Source organism: Vulpes lagopus, chromosome 4 (genome assembly GCF_018345385.1).
Source record: "Vulpes lagopus strain Blue_001 chromosome 4, ASM1834538v1, whole genome shotgun sequence".
Classification (NCBI taxonomy): domain Eukaryota; kingdom Metazoa; phylum Chordata; class Mammalia; order Carnivora; family Canidae; genus Vulpes; species Vulpes lagopus.
The window spans coordinates 75,514,940-75,538,349 of NC_054827.1; the positions used below are offsets into that span (position 1 = coordinate 75,514,940).

The 23,410-nt window shown below is 36.4% G+C and overlaps 1 protein-coding gene and 1 long non-coding RNA gene across 8 annotated transcripts in view; one reads left to right on the forward strand and one right to left on the reverse strand.

The window, feature by feature from the left end:
* The window catches only part of FAM172A (family with sequence similarity 172 member A), a 418,896-nt gene that overhangs the window by 355,273 nt on the left and 40,213 nt on the right, over positions 1 to 23,410 (forward strand). The gene's annotated exons all lie outside the window — the stretch shown is intronic.
* LOC121489517 overlaps positions 11,328 to 23,410 on the reverse strand; it is a 29,692-nt gene continuing 17,609 nt past the window's right edge. The window contains exon 4 of the long non-coding RNA XR_005987352.1: positions 11,328 to 12,112. This is a non-coding gene — a long non-coding RNA (uncharacterized LOC121489517). The remainder of the gene's footprint in view (positions 12,113 to 23,410) is intronic.

A 23,410-nucleotide genomic window follows, 5' to 3' on the forward strand; every position in this document is an offset into this window, starting at 1 on the left:
GTATATCTTACTTTTAAAAATACTCTTTGCTCGATCAAAACTTTTTCAAGAGCTGTTTCAGTAACTAAAATGGGAACATTTATATCTAAAAACATAAATGTGAGTACCTGGGTGACTCAGTAGGTTAAGCATCTGCTTTGGCTCAGGTCATGACCCTGGGGTCCTGGGATCTTGCAATCAAGCCCTGCATCAGGCTTCCTGCTCCTCTCCGCCTGCAGCTCCCATTTGTGCTTACATGCTCTTTCTTCCTCTCTTTCTGTCAGATAAATAAAATCTTTAAAAATAAATAAAATAAAATAAAATAAAATAAAATAAAATAAAAACACAAACTTTCATGAGGTGAAAAGTCCCTAAGGTCTTGTGTCACTTGACATTAAATTTCAAAATAACTTATAATTGGGGCAGCCCCAAATTTCAAAATAACTTATAATTGGGGCAGCCCCGGTGGTTCAGTGGTTTAGTGCCGCCTTCAGCCTGGGGTGTGATCCTGGAGACCCAGGATCGAGTCCCACGTCCAGCTCCCTGTGAGGAGACTGCTTCTCTCTCTTCCTGTGTGTGTGTGTCTCTCTCTCATGAATAAATAAATAAATCTTTAAAGAAAAAAAGAATAATTTATAATTGAATGCCAAATATTACTGTGCAGCATTCATTTTTTCATTGAGCAGGACCAAATAAATTGTGAAGAATATTTGAAAAAAAGTTTCACTGTAGTCTAAAGTTAAGACACTGTTAAGTAGTTTGGAGTTTTATCTAATTAATATATTAATATCTATATTAGTTTTATCTAATTAATATAATATTAATTACAATTGATGACCTTTTAAAATATTTGTTACTGATCACCCTTCTTATTTAAAATTTCTTCACTGGGGTAGAAATCATTTTGGAAATTAAACTATTCCTTTATAAGTAGTAAGCCAAAGCTATTTAAGAGTATTTAAATTTAAAAAAAAAAAAAAAAAGAGTATTTAAATTTAAAAAGACTAGAGTTTTAATATTAGGTAGGGTTTTAATATTTAATAAATACTTCAATTATACATTTAGGATATGTCAACAGTCAAAATTGAAAACTCTTGCATGAGCAGTAATGATTTGACATTTGGAAAATGTGGTTAATATTTCTGTAAACCACTACATATGTAGTTTGTAAATAAACATTCAGGCCCCTGGTTAGGTCCTTCTCTTTTCTGTGGTTTTTCACTTTGTCACAAATAATCTCACCATTACCATCATTGTAAATGATATTAAGTACGAGAGAATGTGCTCAATTCTGGCATCTACGGCCTATGCCTGGCTTCGGTGAGCTTACCCAATGTAGCCAAAAGAGACATAAAATAAACATATAAATGATAAATACTAATAAAAAGAGATCATGACAGTTTTATAAAAAGCAATTCCGATAACAAGGTGAGAGGTTGGATACTGTCTTCATTTATGGAGACAATAAAGCCTGAACTGGATTTTGTTAGAGAAGTTATTGATAATTTTGTGAAGAGAGGAAGGCATTCTAGGCAAAGAAAAGTAGTGGGATCCAAGACAGAAAGAGCTTGGTAAATCCAGTGATATTTTGGCTGGAGTTTGTTCAAGGAAATTGTGAGATATAAAGTTGAAGTGGAATGTAACAAGCAACATTTAGAAGATCTAAAGAGTTTGAACTTAAATTTGTAGGCCACGAAGAGTCACTGAAAGCTTTTTTTTTTTTTAATTTTTTAAAGATTTTATTTATTTATTCATGAGAGACACAGAGAGAGGCAGAGACATAGGCAGAGGGAGAAGCAGGCTACCTACGGGGAGCCTGATATGGGACTATATCCCAGGACCCTTCCCCCCACCCACCCACCCCCATGGAGACCTGAGCCAAAGGCAGATGCTCAACCACTGAGCCACCCAGGCGTCCTCACTGAAAGCTTTTAAACAGGGAAATATGATGATGGCAACACTTTAGAAGGATTAACTAGCCAGTGCATATGTAAGATGCGTTGTTGGGGAAGACCAGTTAAGAGGATATCACAAGAGTCCAAGGATAGTGTTACCCAAACTTTGCTTCTTGGAATACTAATTGTGAGATACAGAGATAGTAATAACAGCTCCTTTGGGAGGGATTTTTTTCTTAATGAAAAATAGGAAATGTTGCATATTAAATTTTCCTCTTGGAATTACAATGCACATTAACACATTAAAGGCCTATACCAAAGAAACCGATTATTTCACAAACTTATTTGCACATAAAAGGCTTCATTCATTACATATCTATTCATAAACATAACACTGTGTTCCACTGAAATCATTTTCAATATTTAGAAATTTTGGTCTTCACAGATACCTACTTATTAAGAAGTCCATCTAAGAAATAATAAGAGTAGAGGGAAAAAATGAAATTCAGATAATTTTTAGAAAGGAACTTTGGCATCAGTTAGTCTAGACCCTATCTTTAATCCTGGTAATTAGAAACTAAATGTCACATTTGACTTTGATGCCTTTCTAGTCAAATTAGATATTACCTTAATATCTGTATGCCAGTCCTCTCTCCCCAGCTAAATAAAAAAATACCAAAAAATAGGATTAACCCATGTCTTATCATCCTTGTAATTTTGTGTAGCTGGCTCACAGCAGGTGGTGGAAAAATACTTGTTGAAAATTGAAAGTGATGAGAAAAGTAGTTTGCAACTTACATGTGGCCACAAAAATGGTAACAGGATATATTGAAAATTAATGAATTCCAAGAATTATGTATAAAATATTAGCTATGGGAGTGGTAAAAAAAAAACTTGGAAATGAGAGACCTGGTATATTCCAAATAGAACTCTAATACTAACTAGCAGTATGATCTTGATCAAGTCATTTAGCTCCTCGGGGCCTCTATTTTCCTCATTTAGGATGCAGCTCAAGGGGGATCCCTGGGTGGCTCAGCAGTTTAGCGCCTGTCTTTGGCCCAGGGTGGGATCCTGGAGTCCCAGGATCAAGTCCCACGATCAAGTCCCACGATCAAGTCCCACGTCGGGCTCCTGGCATGGAACCTGCTTCTCCCTTCTCCTGTGTCTCTGCCTCTCTCTCTCTCTCTCTCTCTCTCTCTCTCATAAATAAATAAATAAATAAATAAATAAATAAATAAATAAATAAATAAATCTTTAAAAAAAAGATGCAGCTCAAAAATATCAGGAGATCTCCATTTTTTATTACTATAAAGAATAAAAAATTAACTGGATGTTGTGATTTCTTTTTCAGTGGAAATGTAGTCTTATAAAGGACTGCATTTAAATACAGAAGACCTTTTAAGTATTTACTACTTTATACTTGTACTTCTATAATATTCCTGAATTTCATAACTTTTTCTATTTTCTGATTTTCCTCTTCTTTCAAGGTTTATCAAAGATCATGGAATCTTTAAAAGTGTACCAATGTGTGTGCTTATGTAATATTAGGACTGAAAATTTTAAATCTTAAAATGTGAAAGCTCCAGTTGTCAGAAGATCATAAAGTCTTTACTTTTAAGGACTGTTAAAAATCACCTTCTGTGAGATCTCAGCTTTGGGATTTTTTCTGACATTTCAAGACTTAAATTTGAAAGTGTAGAATCTCTATAAATACAACATTACCACAAGCCCAAAAAAGTCAAGAAATTCAAAAGGTTAGATTCTTACTAACTCCTCTCCCACATTATGCTCTAAATTGAGTTATGCATCTTAGAGTTAAATACGTAATCAGGAATACTTGATGTGAAATACAATTTAAATTATGACATATTAAGCTTTTCTCTTTGAATTTTGGGAAATAAAATTGTGTATGTAAATCATGCAATATCACATTTTTTGTATGTGCCCTTAAGGCTTTTTTATGTTTTCTTCACATAGTCCCCTCATTTACAACTTTATCTTGCTGTGGACTAACCATATGGGAAATCCACTATTTTAAACTTAAGCTATTTTTGTGGTGTTACTGCATAAGAAAATGCCTTTAGAGTAGAAAAATTATATATTTTTTACCAGATTATATAAATAAAAATTAATTTTTTTCTAGTGGTCATTTTTTGGTTTAATTCAAAGTATGTCATTTTTAATCCCTAAATATCTCTAGTGAATCCCCATGGCCATAGCCAAGTGAAACAGAAGATAATAAAGGAGAAGTGCCATGAGACCTGGACATTTTCAACGTGTTGAAGATTTAAAATTATGTGTAATTTACATGAGACATATAAATGAAAGGATAGACTTCACTAGGATTTTTTTTTTTTTTGCTTTAAAAATAGGGTATTTCTCTCTTGCAGCAGCATCTCACATCTCATACATATGTGCATATTTAGTTTTCTGTGTAGCATTCGGTCCCAAGAACACTAATTATAATTTTAAATTATCAATAAGATATAGGCTTAAAGTACAGTAGATGTTAAATTTCATGTATCTTGTAAGATTCCCCATGTAAAAGCAACTACTTTTTGCCTTTATTTTCATTTTTAAAATATTCTTGTGAACTTTAAGTCACTTCTCTTTTGCCTTTTAAAAGTTAAGAACACTCTTTGAATTGTAGTGTGCAAATAGGATATTGCTTTTATGGCTAAGAAGGCATCACTCATGATAACTCATCTGTGCAGCAAGGGTACAAGTGAAAAACCAACACATGGCCCTCAGTTTCATTCAACCATCTGAAAGTGTTTCTTTGAAGGCCCTGCTGGAAATATTTACAAAATGCTTTGCCATTGATTGGCTGGTATGCCTGCTACACTCGTTTACCAAAGAGCCTAGATTACATGGCATTTAAGTTTTTGCTTGTTTGTTTGTTGTCTTTGAGATAGTTCCTACCCACCTTGCTTGTGGTTGCCCCAGCCAGTTTAGCAAACGATAGTTCCCTAGAAGTCCTGCTATTGTCCTGCCTTCCTGATTATTATATTTTTCTTCTTTTTAAAGATTAACTGCGCTCTGTAGTTTTGTTGTTTCTCAAAAATATGAAAACACAGTATGACACAGACAATCGTGTCGAAACTTCTCAGAAACTAAAATGTTATTTCTATAGCAGGTTCAATTTGGGGAACCATATACAAAAGTTAACACTTCTCTGTAAAATACCATGGCCTGGGATTTGGTGCCATAACAGAGCAGCCGCGTATCAGCCAGCTTCCCGAAGAATATTCTGCTCTTCTTGTATAAACAGATTCTTTTCGGAAATGGCTCTCTTGGCCCAAGATGTGCTACCCTCTCAAATCATCTTTGGGCCCTTTAAGCATTTTCAGTGTGCTTTGCAATCATTTTCATTCATTATCCACTCGGTTGTTTCATCATTACTCTCTGATACACAGTGACATTCGGCTACACAGTAGGTAAGAGGTAGAGGTAGGAATGAAAACCCCAGGACAGGGAACAAGGCCCAGTTTGGTCTCTTCTTGGCGAACATCCATTTTGGACAGCTCTTTGTTTCTCTTTGATGTGTGGCGTTTAATTGCTTATCTCTAAACATAAGGCTCAATTGGTGGGAGCTTGTGTGGGGAGAGCCATTTGCCCTTTCCCGAGTTAAAAAACTGAACATCATTAACAGTTTATTTTCCACAGAGAACCATGCTGTAAGTGTGTACCCCCCCAAAAAAAATGTTATTTTCAACTGCCCAGTTTTGCCCATGCTAGTCCCCGATTTATGTCATGACCTCACAGTGCCTCTCGTGCCCGGCTGGCAAAGCGAAGCTTGATTATTTTGTAATTTGATCTTCGTGGGGATTCCAGCGAGCCCCCCCCCCTGGCTCGTGGGCAGCACAGTGTGGCAGCGCGCCTGCTCACTTGCCTGCACTGCTCCGATCAGATTACGCCTTCTCAGCATTTCCTGCATCGGGGCCTGTGGCGTTCAGAGAGGCCTGAAGTGGAGGCACAAAGAAGAGGAACTACCAGAGGGCTCGCGGGATATGTGTCTCCTGTGAACAGAATCAGAAAGTCACTCCACCCTGACTGGCTCTACCCATAAAAGGTTTTTCAGTGAACTTCTTTGTCTTGTGCAATTTCCAGAAACCATTCTTACCCCCCTTGTTAATGCTATTTTTAGAGTTATCAGTTGGGTTTTAGCTTTCAGCTTTCCATAACGTGTTCAGGATTTTCACGAAAGATGGGGAAGATTCTGCTTCTTGTTCTTTGTTGTTGACAGCACGTCGTTATGGGACATCCCAGTTAGCAAAGCAGTCTTCTCTCTGTATTATTCTCTCAGCCAAATATTTATAAAGTGTCGCTGCTTGTCAACATCTTAATGAGATGGCATGACTGCATCCTCTTGAGGTTATAGGGGAACGCAGTGTCCAAGCTGACACTGCGACGTGACATGGACAATTCAGAAGTCATTCTGCTTCCATTTTTAATTGAGCACCAAGGATGTGCAGGCCCTCCCTGGTGCCCTGAGCTACAGCGGGATCTGGATACACAGTCCCTGCCCTCCTGGGCTTACAATTTGGTCTTGGAAATACAAGCTCTTAGATAGTATCCATATTTGGATGCTTTACAAAATTATATTAGAATAACTTCAAGTTGTGAAAAATGTGAAGCAGAGCAACTGAGAGTGGGAAAGTTGGAGAGTTCGTTTCTTAGAGTTGCTTTCCTGCGGAATCCTCCCCATAGTATTTGTTCATAGGAGCGCACAAAATATGCAATTCATGTTTCATTGTTCAGAAATGAAGAAGTCATGATTGTGGGTTAAGAAATAATCTAAATTCCACTCAAAGCTCGATTAAAACAGTTTTGTTTTCTGACACTATCATTCATACGTTCAGTGGACCAGCAAGAAAGCTTGGAAAATGAAGCATAAACAATGTGATGCCAGTTTGCTTTAAAATCCCTAATATATGTTTTGTAAACAAAGCTTATAAAACTTAGTACTCTACTAATTAAATAACAAGAAAGATTTTATGAATACATGAAAAGCCAGAATTTAAAATGCCTTCAGGGGAACAGGTGCTGTAATGACATCACTGTGTGTCACACAGCTTTTTTTTTTTTTCCTTGATACTTACATTTGGTCATAATGGAAAGAAATTGATTCCAAATGTGTTTTCTTGACCTCCTTCTCCATTCATGTTAGTGCCTAACCTTAAATGATGTTTCTACAATCTCGGTTGTATTTACAGTAATTATATGCATAATGTAGCATATTATTGTCCGGACTTCCTGTTTAATCAGTACAGAGCTTCTTACAAGTGCAGCTGAAAAGGGCAAACAAAATTAAAGCTTTATATACCAAAACAAGTTTGATTTGCTAAGCTCCCAGCATTCCAAAGTACACAAATTTGTTCCACTAAGTTTTCCGATGGCTTGCAGATGGGCAATGATTAATCAGAGAGCTAACTGTGAAGTAGTTTGCAATTAAACTGGAAAGCTCTGAAGCATGCTAATTGAATCAGAAAATTAGAGACACTGAACAGTAATTGGCTATTTCTCATGCAGCAGGTGCCAGGCCACTCATCTGTGGAACAAGGTATTTAAGGCACATTAGCACTAGTAAAAATACTTCTTGATATGGAACAGTTAGATTTTCTGCTCATTTTCACCATGGATGTCAAAACATACAGCTGTGCTATCTGGTACTTGCAATTCATGTCTGAAGAATTTAAGTTAGGTAAACATATGGGAGAGAAGTGCTGGGCAACCTCTAAGTGCACAGGAAACATTTTCGAAGTGAAACCTAAAATGAGGGGCTGAGGTTTTGTTTTTTCAACTCAAATCACTTTTGCTTTCTTATGGTACAAATTTAGAAGTTGAATTTTCTGTTTAGTGTTAGTTTAAGGCAACAACAGTATAAATCTAGTACTGCTGTGAGCTCACTAGATGCATAAAGCCGATTCATATCATGTCTCAGCATGAGTTTATATCTTCTAATTAGTACCACCATTTTATAGAGGGAGCACATGCTATGAAAGTTTGCTCGCCATGCCAACAGGGACCAGGACATGTAGTTTTTCTTTAGTGGAACGATCTGCCGTAGGATTGTGAACAACTTGTAACCTAACCAGTGGGTAACCAGGCAAGAATGGGATTTAATAAGTTCAATTGTAGAGATTTTTTTTTAATAATAATCATTTTTGTATTATCAAGGGTGGGGCATATGACTTCAGTTTCCCTTTGCTTTAATTAGAGTTCAGTATTGTTATTAAAAGTGAAAAATATGAAGGAAAATAAAAATATACTAATTTATACTGTGTTGGGAAGCAGAATATTACAATATTCGCATGCTAATCATATTACTTAGCAGACGACTGCAGAAAAGAGTGAGTTCTAACCAAGAGACATAAATTATAAATTGCAAATAGTGCATAGGGGATATGTTATAACCATGTCTCATTTAAATTGAGACAGGGAGTTTTCTCTGCACAAATAATGTTCCTTCATTAAGTCTTAAAGTCTCTTTTATAATGTTTTGTTAAGAACACTTGGCAACATGTTACCAAAACAGATTTCAAGTGGAACACACAGGTTTTTAAAAGTAAAACACACTACGTGCAAACATATATTTTCTGTTGTTAAGCTATAGATTTTTTTTTTTTTTTTTTTTTTTAAGTCGAAGCCCAAGCTCATCTTTGGTCGGGCCTCCTTCCCCACCCCCAGTAAGCCATGTGCATTTTACATTCTTCAGTTTGAAAGCAGTTCTGAAACATTTACATGATCAATGTCTTTTGCTTGAGGGATAAAGTTTGCTCTTCCCTGGACAAGTGAGAACATATTGATCATTTTATTCTATTTGCTATTTCTAAATTCAATATACCTCTTGAGTCGATAAGCGAGATCGAGAGCATATTCTTTTTTGTGTGTGCCTGGTTGTAGCTTGTTCTCAAGATCCAAGATACATTTTTGATTAATCACGAATGCTCTGAGGTCGTGGAGAGCAAATGTGTTTGTGGAGTGTCAGCTGATGCTGTCAGATAAATGTCTTAAGCTTAGCCAGGGTTCATGCCCCAGCTTTAGGCTGTGCCAAATGTCTCCCCTTGTTGAGGAAGATAACAGCTACACTGGAGGCGACTGAGCTGTTTGTTCACTGAAAGGGCTGACCTTGCCATATGGGGCTACAATCAGGTGGAAGAAAGAGTGTAGATGTTTTCATTGAAACTTTACAAATTGAAACTTTTCATTTGATCAGAAGATCTCGGTATCTGCTGATTTACATCCTAGCCCTTATATCTTGTCTGATTGTAACTACGTTTCTTCAGTATTCCCGATTAGTCTCTTTGGGAAGAATGATTTCACCAGTATTGTTCTCAGTGTATTCTGAGACTATTTTGGCCCTATCAGTGGGTTATTAAAATGCTGCCAAAAGTATGAAAATGCTCATTAGGATAAAAGAATATCTTTTTCTTTGGCTATATGGAGTAGAAATTATTCTTGCTCTGTGTCCCCCCCCCCCTCAAATCCACACAGTAAAAATATGGTCTGGGCAAAGGGAGGTCACTTGTGTTAATGACCCTTGTCCATGTACCCTCTTATCTTCAGAGGACTCATTTAATCACATTTACCCCCACTTACAGTAATTTGTCTTCCTTTACTAGACAGAGTCTATAAATAGGAAATAATGACAAACCTAAACTAACACCTGGAGAATGCTTTGTACCGGGGCTTTCTCTACTTGAGACTAAAGACAATCAGATTGATCATATGGTGATGCATAAATAAATGAACTCTCTGTGGGCTGTTTGTGGGCATTTGCTGCAAAATACCTATAAAAAAAAAAGTGCCTCTCTTCCATCTTACCCAGTCTGTTCTTTTCTCCAAAGAAGCTGGTCTACTTTTCTTTCCTCTCAATAAGTTCATACTGCCATGGGTAAATCATCAGTGCTAATTAGACAAAATAATGCTGTTAAAAAAAAAAAAGAAAGAAATAACACATCTGTCATGAACTCCCACCAGATCTCTTGGAAATGAGACATTTTAAATATTTTATGCTGAACACAAAATATCTTGAGGAAATGGTTTTATATTCTGTATCCCAAAACAAAACCATCAGTGTCAGAGAACAGTCCTACTTAAAAACATTCCATATTAATATATTTTCTTTAAAACTCCCTCACACTTAAAATGTAATTCTACTGGCTGTGTACACCCAGATCATAAAGTAGAAAAACTTAATGGCACAAGAAGAAAATGAAAGATAATCTTTTAACTTTTGGAAACCTTTTCTTTATCAGGTTATACTAGAAAAGTCTTACATTTCAGTATCTAGAGACAAATATGTTTCATGTGTATGGTATTAGTGAACGAAATGAATTGTGCTTTGATTTGGTTTGGTTTCTGCAGTGGCTAAAATGACAGACCTAGTAGAAATGAAAAAGACTAAGGATAACTTCTGTAGTCAAAGAATAAGCTGCTTCTGGTAATGTGATTAAGAGAGTCAAATCAGATTTTTATTTTCTATAGTTTTCTTAATTATTTAAAGATGAATAAAAGCTAATGCCCAGATCATGCTTGCAATCCTAGTTTAAATATAAATAAGGAGATTTTAAAATTCTCTTTTCTTCAAATTTAAGCGCAGTTTAGTTCTGTGCTAAATTTTGTGGTCATTGTGTTTTAAAGTATTCCTTACCCAGTATCCTTGTTTTTTCTTCTTTTCCTCATCATCTTAAGAAATGCTCTCTATGCACTAGAATATCAGTGATGCATACAGTGTTTTTGTCGCTCCTTTTTCTGAAACCACTGCCTAAAAATGCAGTTGACTCTTTCGTGCCTATTGTTCTTTTCCCATTATTTTAAAAGTAGTGAACATTATCATGCCCAAGCCAGAACCAAGAAGAGACATGGAACAACTGATTTTTCACATATAAACATACTGTGTTATTTAGAAGACCAACAATTGATAGCGGCATAATAAAATATTCATTTAAGATTTAGAGGTAATTCTCCACATGACTTAGACCCACCTGTGGAAGGGAAGTAAAATAAACTGATTCTGAGCAAGACTCCCTTGACTCTTCCTCAGAATTACTGTCTCCTTAGCCATTGTTTCCTACTGTGCCTGTGTGCTTACCAGATCTTTCCATTGAAATCTTGAGCTTAATTATATCTCTAACATTTCTATGTTTCTTCGTACTACCTTACACCTTGATTCTTTTCCAAGATAGTTCTTTTCTTTCCTCCCATTTAAAATTGAAGTTTAAATGACTCCTGGTCTCAGCTACCAAACACTAAATCTAAAAATTTTAAGAGAGTCCATACATTAAAGAAGTATTTTTTGGAGGTCTTTAGGTGGCTCAGTCGGTTAAGCATCCAATTCTTGGTTTTAGCTCAGGTCAGGATCTTAGAGTTGGGAGATTGAGCCCCATTGTCCAGCTTCCCTCTGCCCCTCCCACTCATGTGTGCTCTCTCGCTCTCACTCTCTTTCTAAGATAAATAAATCTTAAATAAATAAATAGGTATTTTCCTCAGCTTTAGTCTCTTAGTATAATCTTGTTTGAAAAATTGCAAAGTCACCTAAAAAGTTCTGGAAAGAAACACCTGCCACATTTCCAAAAATTGTTTCTATAAAACAAATTTTGCTTTATTTCTTAATACGATACAAAGTCTGATTGTATTTTCAGCTTCTGATTAGAGTTGTAAATCCTACTTTTTATTAATCAAATTTGGGGATGACTTCAATTACACATAAAGGTTTTTAAGGAGATGAGTCCTTTCAAGGAGAGGAGCTCTTATTATTTGCCATTCAGAATGGATTCTCAATTAACATTGTAATTCTACTTTGGTTTACTTTATACTCCAAATTTTTTTTTTACATTTGAATTTTTATCTTTATTCTTAACAAAAAAAAAACTAATACTGGAGTTTCTATTTCTCTATTATGATTCTTTATATTCCATATTTTAATTTAGTTGACTACAGAACTAATAGTAAAATCATTAGTGACAATTATTACTCCATAACGATTGACATAACAGTAATGATGACAGTCCATATTTATTTTCTTAGACTAATTTGGCTTCTTCAAGATTCTGGAGGGCTTGAAATTACCAGTGTCCTGTCAGATGAAATCCATGCAAAATGTCTGGTTTTAAGGGTTTATAATGCTTCCCATACTAATGAGTAAAACAATTCATCATTTTCACATGTATAATCAGTGTCAGCGTTTTGTGTATCACAATGAAAGTCTTCAAACAGTGGCATTCAGGATGCTCCTGTGAGGAACCAAAAGGAAATCATTTTCCTCTTGTAAAGCACTTTACAAAACCTCAAGAAAAAAACATTAGTACAATTATTTTATTTTTTCCTTTTTTTTAAGATTTTATTTATTTATTCATGAGAAACACAGGGAGAGAGAGGCAGAGACATGGGCAGAGGGAGAAGCAGGCTCCCTGTGGTGAGCCTGTTCTGGGACTCGATCCCAGGACCCGATCATGCCCTGAGCCAAAGGCAGACACTCAACCACTGAGCCCCTCAGGTGTCCCTAGTACAATTATTTTAGATAATACAACAGTAAATGAAAGTAATGTGGAGGGATCCCTGGGTGGCTCAGCGGTTTAGCGCCTGCCTTTGGCCCAGGGCGTGATCCTGGAGACCCGGGATCGAGTTCCGCGTCAGGCTCCCTGTATGGAGCCTGCTTCTCCCTCTGCCTGTGTCTCTGCCTCTCTCTCTCTCTCTCTTTCTCTCTCAGTCTATCATGGATAAATAAATCTTAAAAAAAAAAAAAGATTCCTCAAAATTAAAAAAAAAAGGTAATGTGGAACTTCTAAGCATTGTGAAGTTAATCACAATTTCATTCTTACATATAAACAGAAGCCTGTAGTCCTTGAGAAATCTGTCCCTTCCTAAACTCATGATTTTTACCCATTTAGAAAAATATGTAAGACCTATTATGTTTATAATCTCACATTACTCATTATATATAACCAAAGACAACAAATAATGAATGAAATAGTACTTCACATAATTCCTGTGTGGATATTCATTTTGTGGGATTTAAAATAATCTGGGGTTCTTCCTATACTTGACATTGAGGGCATTTCTAAATGAAACTATCAGACATGATGTGTGGCCCTGAATTCTGCTAAGTATATTTCCTGGACCCTCAAAAAGGCTGCTTAATTTACATCAGCCTTGAAGATCCACGGATTTACTCCGCACAGACCAAGGAAACAGAAAGGGACAGGAAGAAGGCGAGTGTTGCTGCAGCATGTAGAGCAAGGAGGTGATAAAGGCAAGGGCCAGATTTTTCAGGAACTTGTAGACCTAGAGTCTGAATTTCTTTTTTATTCTGAGTGTAGCAGGATGCCACTGGAGGTTCTCAAGTTGGAGAGAGATAGGATCTAATTTGTAGAGAGCAAATGGGTTGGTAGTGTAGCAGGACTGTAAGCAGCTGCTTACTTTGGAAGCTCTTGCAGTAGCCTAGGCAGGAGATTAGTGGCTTGAATGATGGTAGCAGTAGAGATAGGAAGAAGTGCCCAACGTGCCTTAATCCTATAGATACGGGAAGTGAGAGGATGGGAAGGATGAAGGGTGATTCCTAGATTTTCAGCTTAAACGTCTGGGCAGTGTGATTTACTGAGAGGAATAGGTTTGGGAAGGAAAAATGCAGGTAAAATTCTGACATTGAACCATGCTCTGTTTTTATCTTCGAACACTTATTTTAGGAAATATTCTAGAGATCAGAGAGAGATTTCATGGCAAGATAGAAAAACAGCAAATGCATGACTTTAAATTTTTTCTTTCACCAGCGCATGAGACTTGTAACATGAACTAGAAGGTATTTGACTAGAAGGATCTATAAAACTCATCATTGACTAACGCGGGCCGTGTACCGCCTCCAACTTAGCCGCTTCTAACCAATGCAGATGTCACGCAAGGGATTCAGATCCGCTGTGCGCTGCCCTGATGGGCAGTGTTTCAGTGGCCCCAACAATGAACACATAAAGTCAGAAGCAAGTTCTCTTTCCTTTGATTTCTCTGTTAGAGAATTTTAATAACATTTTAAAGAATTCACAGCTTAATGTTGCCTTATAAATGTAGAAACTCTGTTATATGCCTTCTTTTCCCAATGACTAAATAGCCCTTTGCCAAAACAAGGTTTTTTTCTAGTCAGCCCCATTCAGACTTGGAAAAAAGAGTTTCTCAGACCTTTTGGCAGTCAAGTATGAAGAAGAGATGTTCCCAGGTTCTAAATAGTTCTTCCCACTTCCATGACCATAGTTTTACCATTTTAGTGTTATGGTATAATTGTCTGGAAACTATATCCTTCAATTGTTGAGCTTATTGACCTTTTTAAAAGGTAACTCTTTGTGTGTGCTTGATATTTTGTTCATGCGTTCACAGCTCTAAGGAGCAAAGCTACTCACTTTGGCAGAGTGGTTTTTCATTTCATTTTTTTTTTATGTTGCTAGCACAGCAGTAATAAGGAAAACCAGAAGCAGGAAAGCACATTTGGTGCTCTACTTCCAAGATGCAAATTAGGATGACTTTCGGAGTTATAGTCCCATCAAGTTATTTTAGATACTTCAGAAAGTACCAGTATTATCCAAAATCATTATTGAAACATTTGAGGATCACAAATTTCTCTGCAATTATCAGCTGGCTTTTGTGAGCATCAAATTATAGACCAGTCCAGTTTCCCCCATGGCAGATCGACAGACCTGGTAGATTGAGTAGATGCAATGTCTGCGTTATATATTGACACTCTTAAAGCTATCCATTGTCTCTTTCATCGTCTGATGATCAATAAGGAGGGAACAGGATGAATGATAAGACAAGGAGGGAAGACTTTGATAAGACGACAACGGTCTTACTAAATGTAATGGTGCCAAAGAACAAAATACATAATGAAGTTGGGGAATATCCCTAGGTTTATATGCTAATGCTGTCCTCTGTTCCTAAAACTCAGAAAAACAAACAACAACAAAAAAATCCCACAAACTATTAAATAGCACCTTAAATACATTGAATTAAATTGATTCAAATTTACACATTCTTTTCTGTCTGGCTTTGTTTTGTACTTTGGGAAGCTCCTGCTTTCTTCCCCCATGTTGCTTTTTTAAAAGTTTCTGTCAGCCAACATCCTATCCCTGGTCTTTTGTTATCCCTATGTATGGGGAGATGCACTTGTTTTACATTTATAGTTCATAGTCCTTTATGCCTCACAAATAAAATAACATCAAGTCAGCACAATGTCTTTGTGTCACTTTTCAAATTAGAGTAATTTTTTCCTAACCAAAAAAAAGAAGGCAAAAATAAATCTCCTTGTGAGAAAACAATATAAAGAGAAATTTAGTACCTGAGATTGTTCATCAGAGATTTCATAAAATTAAGTATACAGTCATGAACATTCTGAATTTCTTTGCTCCTCCTACATCCAAACTTTATGTCTTTGAGGTCACCAAAAGTGATATTTCAGGTTGTCATGTCTAGTGGTCATGAAATTTGCCTTTACATGTCCAAGAGCTATTTTTATGAATTTACCTTTGCATTGGCTTAATATAAGAATGAATATTATTAGATAAATTGTGATTTGACATTCAAAACTATATCCTGAAGAGCCCTCAACAGTAGGCACCTCTCAAGAGGCTTTTTGTTGTTTTTTTTATGTGGTATTCTTTTACCAAATCCTCCCTCTATTTCTTACCTACCTACTCCCCCAGCCTCTGGCAACTCAACCTCTTTCTTTCTTTCTTTCTTTCTTTCTTTCTTTCTTTCTTTCTTTCTTTCTTTTTTAAAGATTCCACATGTAAGTGATACCATGCAGTTTGTTTTTCTCCGACTAGCTTATTTCACTTAGTGTAATACCCTCCAGGTTCATCCATATTGTCACAGGTGGCATGATCCTTCTTTTCTGAGGCTGAATACTGTCACATTGTATATATATGACATTTCCTTGATATATTTACCTGTTTCTGAACACTTTAGTAGTTTCTATGCCTTGGCTGTTGTGAAAATGTTGCAGTAATCCTGGGATTACAGATAACTTTTTGAGATAATGGTTTACACTCTTTCCACCACCATTTACTGAAGACTATCCTTTCACCATTGTATATTCATGGCTCTTTTGTCAAAAATCAGTTGACATATATGCATGAGCTTATTTGTGGGCTTTCTATTCTGTTTCACTGATCTGTATGTCTTTTCTTAGGCCAGTACCTTACAGTTTTGATGATGATAGGTTTGTAATATACTTCAAAATCAGGAAGTATGATGCCTACAGCTTTGTTCTCTTTCAAGTTTGTATGGGCTTTTCATTCTTTTTGGTTCCATACAACATTTAGGATTGTTTCTTTTAAATCTGTGGAAAATGCCATTGAAATTTTTATAAAATTTCAATATAAAAGGAATTATATTAAATCTGTCAATTGCTTTGGGTAGTGTGGACCCTTTTACAATAGAAATTCTTCTCATTCATGAACACAATATTTTTTCATTTATCTGTGTCTTCAGTTTCTTTCGTCATACCTCATAATTTTTACTGTATAGATCTTTCACCTTCTGGTTAAATTTATTCCTAAGTATTTTATTCCTTTTGATGCTATTATAAATGAGATTGTTCTTTAAATTTCTCTTCCTGATAATTTGTGGTTAGTTTATAGAAACACAACTGATATTTGTGTATTGATTTTGTATCCTGCAACTTTACTGCATTCAGTATTTAGTTTAGTGGTTTTTCGGTGGAATCTTTAGGGTTTTCTATGTATATAATCATGTCATCTGAAAATAGAAACAAATTAATTTGTAATTCGGATGATTTATGTCTTTTTTCTTGCTTAGTTAATCTGGTACTTCCAGTACATTGTTGACTAAAATGTCAAGAATGGGCATCCTTGTCTTGTTCAGGTCTTACAGGAAAAGATTTCAGCATATCACCATTGAGTTTGATAATATCCGTGGGCTTGTCCTGTATGGCCTTTGTTATGTTGGAGAACCCATTTTATTGAGAGTTCTCAAAAATATCCTGATGGCCAATGCTATCTTAGACTCTGAAAGAGGTTGTAGATATGTAAAACTGGTAGGTATGATTCTTACCCATTAAGAGCTTTCACTCTAAGGAAAAGGCTAATTTTGACTTCAAAAACTACTAAACAGCCAGACTGTAGAGAAATGAATAGGCAATTGAAAAGAGAGGTGGGGCAAAAGAGGGTTTCCAAGTTGTTGTGAAGCAGGGATAATATCTTAGTAACATATCCTATTAATCCAGGTTAACCTCAAGGAGAAAGGAGGTAAGGGAAGCAGCTGAAAGGGTTTGGAGAAAAACAACAACAACAACAACAACAACAACAACAACATAAAAGGTAGAAACAAGTAATATAAAAAAAAACTAAAAAAAAAAAAAAAAACTACTCACTGCCAGGATTTTTGAAATATGCAGCTCATCACCAGGAACTGATATGACTTAATCCTGTAACACTTATTATTTTTGGCATTGTCTTAAGAGTATGGATTGTGGCATGGAGTTTATGGATCCATTTCTGCACTCTACAGGAATAAAACTTCAATATTTCTTTTTATTAGCCACAAATTATACCACATTTCTTATATTTACAACTCATGAATAAAATTTACTTTTTAAGATTTTAGCCTATCAAAAAAAAAAAAAAAGATTTTAGCCTGTCACTGTGTATTGAGAGTCCACATACATCGCAGCGTCTACTTATGGTCTTCTGAATCGAAGCACCACACTAAAACTGAACTTTACGCTAACGGTTCCTGAACATGAGTTGTAAACCAAATTTGTAGAAAATCAGGGATAGACATTGTTGAGTCAGAAGGTAAGCATCCCAGGGCACAGATGGCATGTGGCAAACACAAAGCTATAGAAGTGGTAATAAGGGAATAAAAATGAGTTGTATTGATTTCGTTAGTACCTGTCATTTGTTAGAAGATTATATAATCATCTTTGGAATGGCCTATTAACACAAATTTAATAATAAATCTCCATCCCCATGTTAAATGAGCCAGGACAAGTATTGTTCATTATTATGTTCCTATAAGAAAGGCTATAGCAATATTTTGATATTGTAACATTTAACATTTAATGTAACACTAAACATTTTGATGTTTAGTGAATTTGTAAAAGTTGACCTAAGCACCAAGGGGTCTGGGTTGAAGAAAAATACTTTTTTCCCCCCTTTACAAGTTCCGTGGTATAAAATGTGTACCCTGTTTTTAAGGAACAGGCCTTTTTTTAATCATCCTGACTGGTTTATTTCTCATCATCAAAGCGGGCAACATACCATCTACATGTCACTCACATGAAATAACTAGATGGACTCTGAATAAGATCTAGGTGCAAAAGACCCCTGAGTGTACATTTATTGAAATGAAGGTTGAAGTCTTTAAGGATATCCACCCAGGTATCTTATGTAATCTTCTATCAGGATTGTATCTCCATTTCAGTTTGTATGACACTCCCTATTTTGAATAGGATAAAGACTCATTGTTACTGTCAGGCCTGTTTTCAAACTGAATATTCATCCAGTCCTCTGTGGCTGCCATTTTTATCACGCATTCAGAACAGCTTCCCTTTGCCGATCTGCCATCTTCCTGCAAATCACTGTTTCACTTGTATGATTTCTAGTGAGACAAGCTTAGACCTGGCTGCCTTTCTCTCAGTAACAGAGAAAAGAAACGTCTCTTGGTGCCTGTGCTGCAAAGAAAGTTGATTCATGTGTAAATGATCATTTGGCCTTTATTTGCTTGGCCTGTGGAGAGTACACAGGCAGATAAAAGGTTCGGTGGGTCAGGGCTCAGTGTGTGCAGGTTTCTCCGGTGGCTACAATGACAGTGTTAGAATTGTTGTCAGAGATTATCAGACATGCTGTGATGTCTTATCATTATTTATTTGCAGTTTTCTGCGTAAAGTGAACTGTAACATGGAAGGTGCTTCTATAGTAATAGGACTCCGTGTACCTGCCCCCTGTTTGTTTTGGCTCATATTCTAACTAAGAAAAATTGGTTTGTGTTTTCTTGAAGTTGGACCTGGTATCTTGATGTTTCTGCCATCAGTGTTTCTGGCTCCAGCCTATCTCCTTTTTCTTCTACCTCGTGTTTTTATTTCTTCAAACTTGGATGTTGTCCAAGTTGTTGTGAAGCAGGGATAATATCTTAGTAACATATCCTATTAATCCAGGTAGATGTAAAATGCTGTTGGCTAGAATGTCTAGCTGCTTCTAGGCACTATGCAGAAATTGGATAGTTATAGAAACTGCAGTATCTGTCCTCTGTGACTCAGTTGGTTTTCTTTAAAATGAAATTGCTTACCAAGCATTCATTATTATCTTCACTATTAAAGGAGGCAAACAAAGGTTTAGCCTTGGTTGTTTGGTTTTTTTTTACCACATTATATCAACCCTCTAGGTGTACAGCTAAAATGAATTTATAAGGGGTGTGTGTATGTGTGTGTATAAAAAACATTAAGAAATGCATTAATAAATCCCAAAATGATATGATGCCTTCAGTCTACTTTTATTATGTAGGTCGTATAATGTGTGTCAGAAGGGTAGAGCTGATGTATCTATTTCTGCTGCTTTTATTGATTTGTGTAATTCATATTATGTATATATGTTGTCACATTATGATCCATGTTATTTTTTAAAGTATGTTAGATGCTTTAACATAAATATATTCTCTTGGAAACCAGACAATATATTTTATAACACCTACCTTAGTAAGTTGGTGTTTATCAGAACATTATTGATTCATAACCCCTTTGGTAAGCTTTCCTCTACTACAGTAAAATTAAATGAGTTTTGAATAATGCAATTAGTATTTTAAAATACTGCCTTCATTTTCTTCAAAAAGTTATCTTTGCTGTTGAAAAAATTATGTCTGGAAACAAATTCCTGTCCCTTAGACAAAAAGGTATAATTTTTCATTGCAATTTTTGCTATTCCATGAGGGAAACAACTCACTGTTTAGAGTATACCTATAATTAACTATATGTACATTTCCTTTAGTTCCTTGTCACCAAGGCCTGAACAGCGAGGTGATCTCTCCTTCCTTCTCCTTTCACCTTCTGTTCCACTTTCCACCATCAGAGCCCAGCTGAGATATGGAAGGAAGACAGTCCTACTCTGTTGTTATAAATGCTCTTAGACAAGTTTTAACCCGGCACAGTCCCTCCTGCAGCCTCCCTTGCATGGAATGGAGAGAGATGGGTATATATGAAACCTACTTATCCCTTTCCCTTCACTAGTTAAAATCACTTCTTGTCTTCTCCTAATTTCTTTCTCACCTCCTCCTAGGCTGAAGTAGTTCACTGAGTTTAGGCCAAGTGGAAAATGAAAAACCAAGAGCTTTCCTTCTAGGAGAAGGGGAATGCTAGTTCAGCTACCTTACCCTTGTCCCAAACGGTAACATTCTAGAAGAGTACGTATTTTTAGCCTATGAAAACTGGCACAGATAATTGTTGTAGCACTTGTTTGACTACAGTGTTTATAGTTTTGTTTGAACCAGAAGAGAGAATGGAGAAAGCACAGTGAGGAAAACAGAAGAGAGTGGATAACAGAATAAAAGAATATGGATAAAACTCAAAAGATGGAGTTCTCGAGCATAGATTTGCTTAATCTCATTTATCTACCCAGTGATACACTGTGAGGCTGTGGGAAAAGTGACAATAATTATATCAAGACCATCATCTCAGTGTTCCTGGCATGCACACAGAGTTGTAAGGAAGTCATATAATTTTGTTTGTACATTTTTATAATTGGTGTCTTACTACAGATATTTAGTTAGGTGTGTATAAATACATTTCATGTATATGTGTATGGTATACGGCATACAAATATAACACTTGAGTGTAAGTATGAACAGTTGTGACAATTTTTCTAAGAATATATCATATGCATCTGTGTTGAGATAGGCATGCTATAATTATGACAATTAAAGACATTTAAAGGTAGCAAACAGATTTGTTTTTATATATAATAATTTATTTACCCTGGTAGCTGAACTCAACACAGTATCTCCTTTTTAGCTTACTTTATCCTTGAGGGGATAATGTGTTTTAATTAAGCCCTCTTGTCTACAAGCAGTAGAGACCCACTCAGCTAGCTTGGATTGAATTTATAGTTTGTCTCCTAAAGAAGATTCGTACAGAGAATATAAGAACTGAACTCTGTCCCAAAAGTGTAATTTCAGCCATTTAGACTTCCTGACGTTGTTCTAATGTGAAAGGAATAGAAGTTATCCTGAGGGTGCTCATTGTCTTGCCACTGGAAAATCACTGACAATTAATATTGCTGTCCAAGCTCCTACTTTTGCCACTTGTCTCTCATGGGACAAATATTTTTCTAGAGGAATCAGTTTCTCTCTGTCATTCCTCTACTCACTATTCATGGACCAGCTTCTTCCTCTTACTTACTCTTTCTGCCCACTCCGAACTTCAGTGAATGAATAGCCTTTGGGTCTCTCCAGTTCTGATTTTACTCCAGCCGCAGTCTCCCCAGTATCTTGGTTTCTTTCACCAAATTCTGAAGAAATTTCTTTTTTTCTCATCTCTTTGCTTCAGATCATAGACTATGGTGCTATCAGTTGGCTGCACTTAGGTCAGTATCTATCGCAGGCTCAGTCGGCTATGGATGGCTGGATGGACAGTGCAGGATTATATGGAAAAAAAAAAAAAAAGATGGCCCTGCTGCTGTCCTTTGAAACAGGTCTATAATCAACTTAGTTCACTACAGGCAGTGGTTGGTGAGCAGGTACCGTCACTGACACCTCTAGTATGTATATATAACCTGAGCTATATATAACACAGGTTAACTCCCTGATATGGGGACTGTTAACCAAACTGTTAACATGATCCATAGCTGAAATGTCACTCCTCAACAAAGTCTCGGGCTACCCTCTCCCTGTGCTCCGACCATATGGTCCCGTAGTGCTCTGTATTTCATCACCATCCTAAAACTCATCAGTGTTATTCTAATTACTTAATGACTCCCTCCTCTCATAAACTCTAAGTCTATGAAAAGAGGGACCATATCTTTCCTGCTCACCATTAAGCCCCCTGAACCTGGCCCAGTTCCTGGCATGTAACAGCATCCAAATGTTTAAAGTACTTGATTAATAAATGCCTTAAACCTTTAGGAATCAAGGGGTTTAAATTAGAAGTTTAGTGATCATCCAAAAACCAACTCTTCTTCCTAAATATCCCCATTTCTGATGGCAATATCAGTATTTGTCACATAGGTCCTGATTCATCCCTGTCTCCATCATCAAGGCGGTCATATTCTCTTGTTCTTTGTTTTTCTTTTATCTGTAATTTCCTCTCCATTGCCATTGCCAGCTGTCTCAGTCCAGGTCTTCTTCACCTCCACCTACCTGATCTCCTGGTCTCTAAGCTCTCACCCTCTTTATATCCTACAAAACTCACTAAAAAGCAGATTTTCACACCTCTTTCTCTATGAGAAAAACTTTGTTGGCTCTGCTCCTGCTTAAAGAATGAAATCCAAGTTCTTAAGCCCTTCACTCTCTTGTTCTGCTGAATCTCTAATTAGGTTTTCTACCACTGTCCTACATGAACCTCTTCATTCTGTCCAATGAGTCTACCTCTCACCTCCAAATACATTATGAGGCTCTCCAGCCACGCTTGTTCACTTTTCTTCCTCCTTCCACAGGACTTAACTATCCCTCTTCTTCTTGCAAAACCCACGTTCTACTTTCTACACGAAGTTGTTCCTACTGCCCAGTCCTCAGTAATCACTTATTATTCTATGGTTAGAGAACTTAGTATCTCTGCCCTTCAGCTGACCTTACCAAAGGCTACCTAACAATATTGGGTGTTTTTTTTTTTTTTTTTATGTACAGTGTGATACAGTATGATAGTGAGGAGTGTGAGCTGCAGTCAGACTGCCTAGGTTCAAATCCTGCCTCCACAAGTTAACATTTGGGTAAACTGAGCAAGGTGCCCAACCCCTGTGAACTTGAGCTATGTCATCTCTAAAAGGGGGATGATAACAGCACTTTCCTGTCATGAGAGTTCAGTGTAGTAAATCATCTAAAGCACAGTGAGCGCTCAGTAAATGTTTTTTACAAAAAGTATTTGCTCATTATTGATTAACTGGCTATTTTTAGATACCTGTTATGTGCTAGGCACTGTCCTAGTTAGAAACTGTATAAAGGGGTTGAGATAAGAACCTCTCCTGGCAAGGAAGTCACTTCTATTCTATCTCCCAATTAGACTCCAAGCTCCTTGCAGTCACATTCACATAATCCATACATCTTTACTGGATATTTGCTGTCTTCACAAACCCTTTGCCAGACACAAGGAATTACAAGGAGGCATAATATAAAATCCATTACATGTCAGCTACACCAGAATTAAATAAAAAAATTAGAAGTCCATGACCTTCGAGACCATAATGACTAAAGGCCCTGTCATTGTGCTTTACACATGGTGAGAGCTCAATAACATTTATTGGCATCAAAGAGCATGGCAGTGATGATGAAGACTCTAGAGCACCACAATTTCTAGCCTCTTTTTAGAGCTGTTAACTTTATTTGGC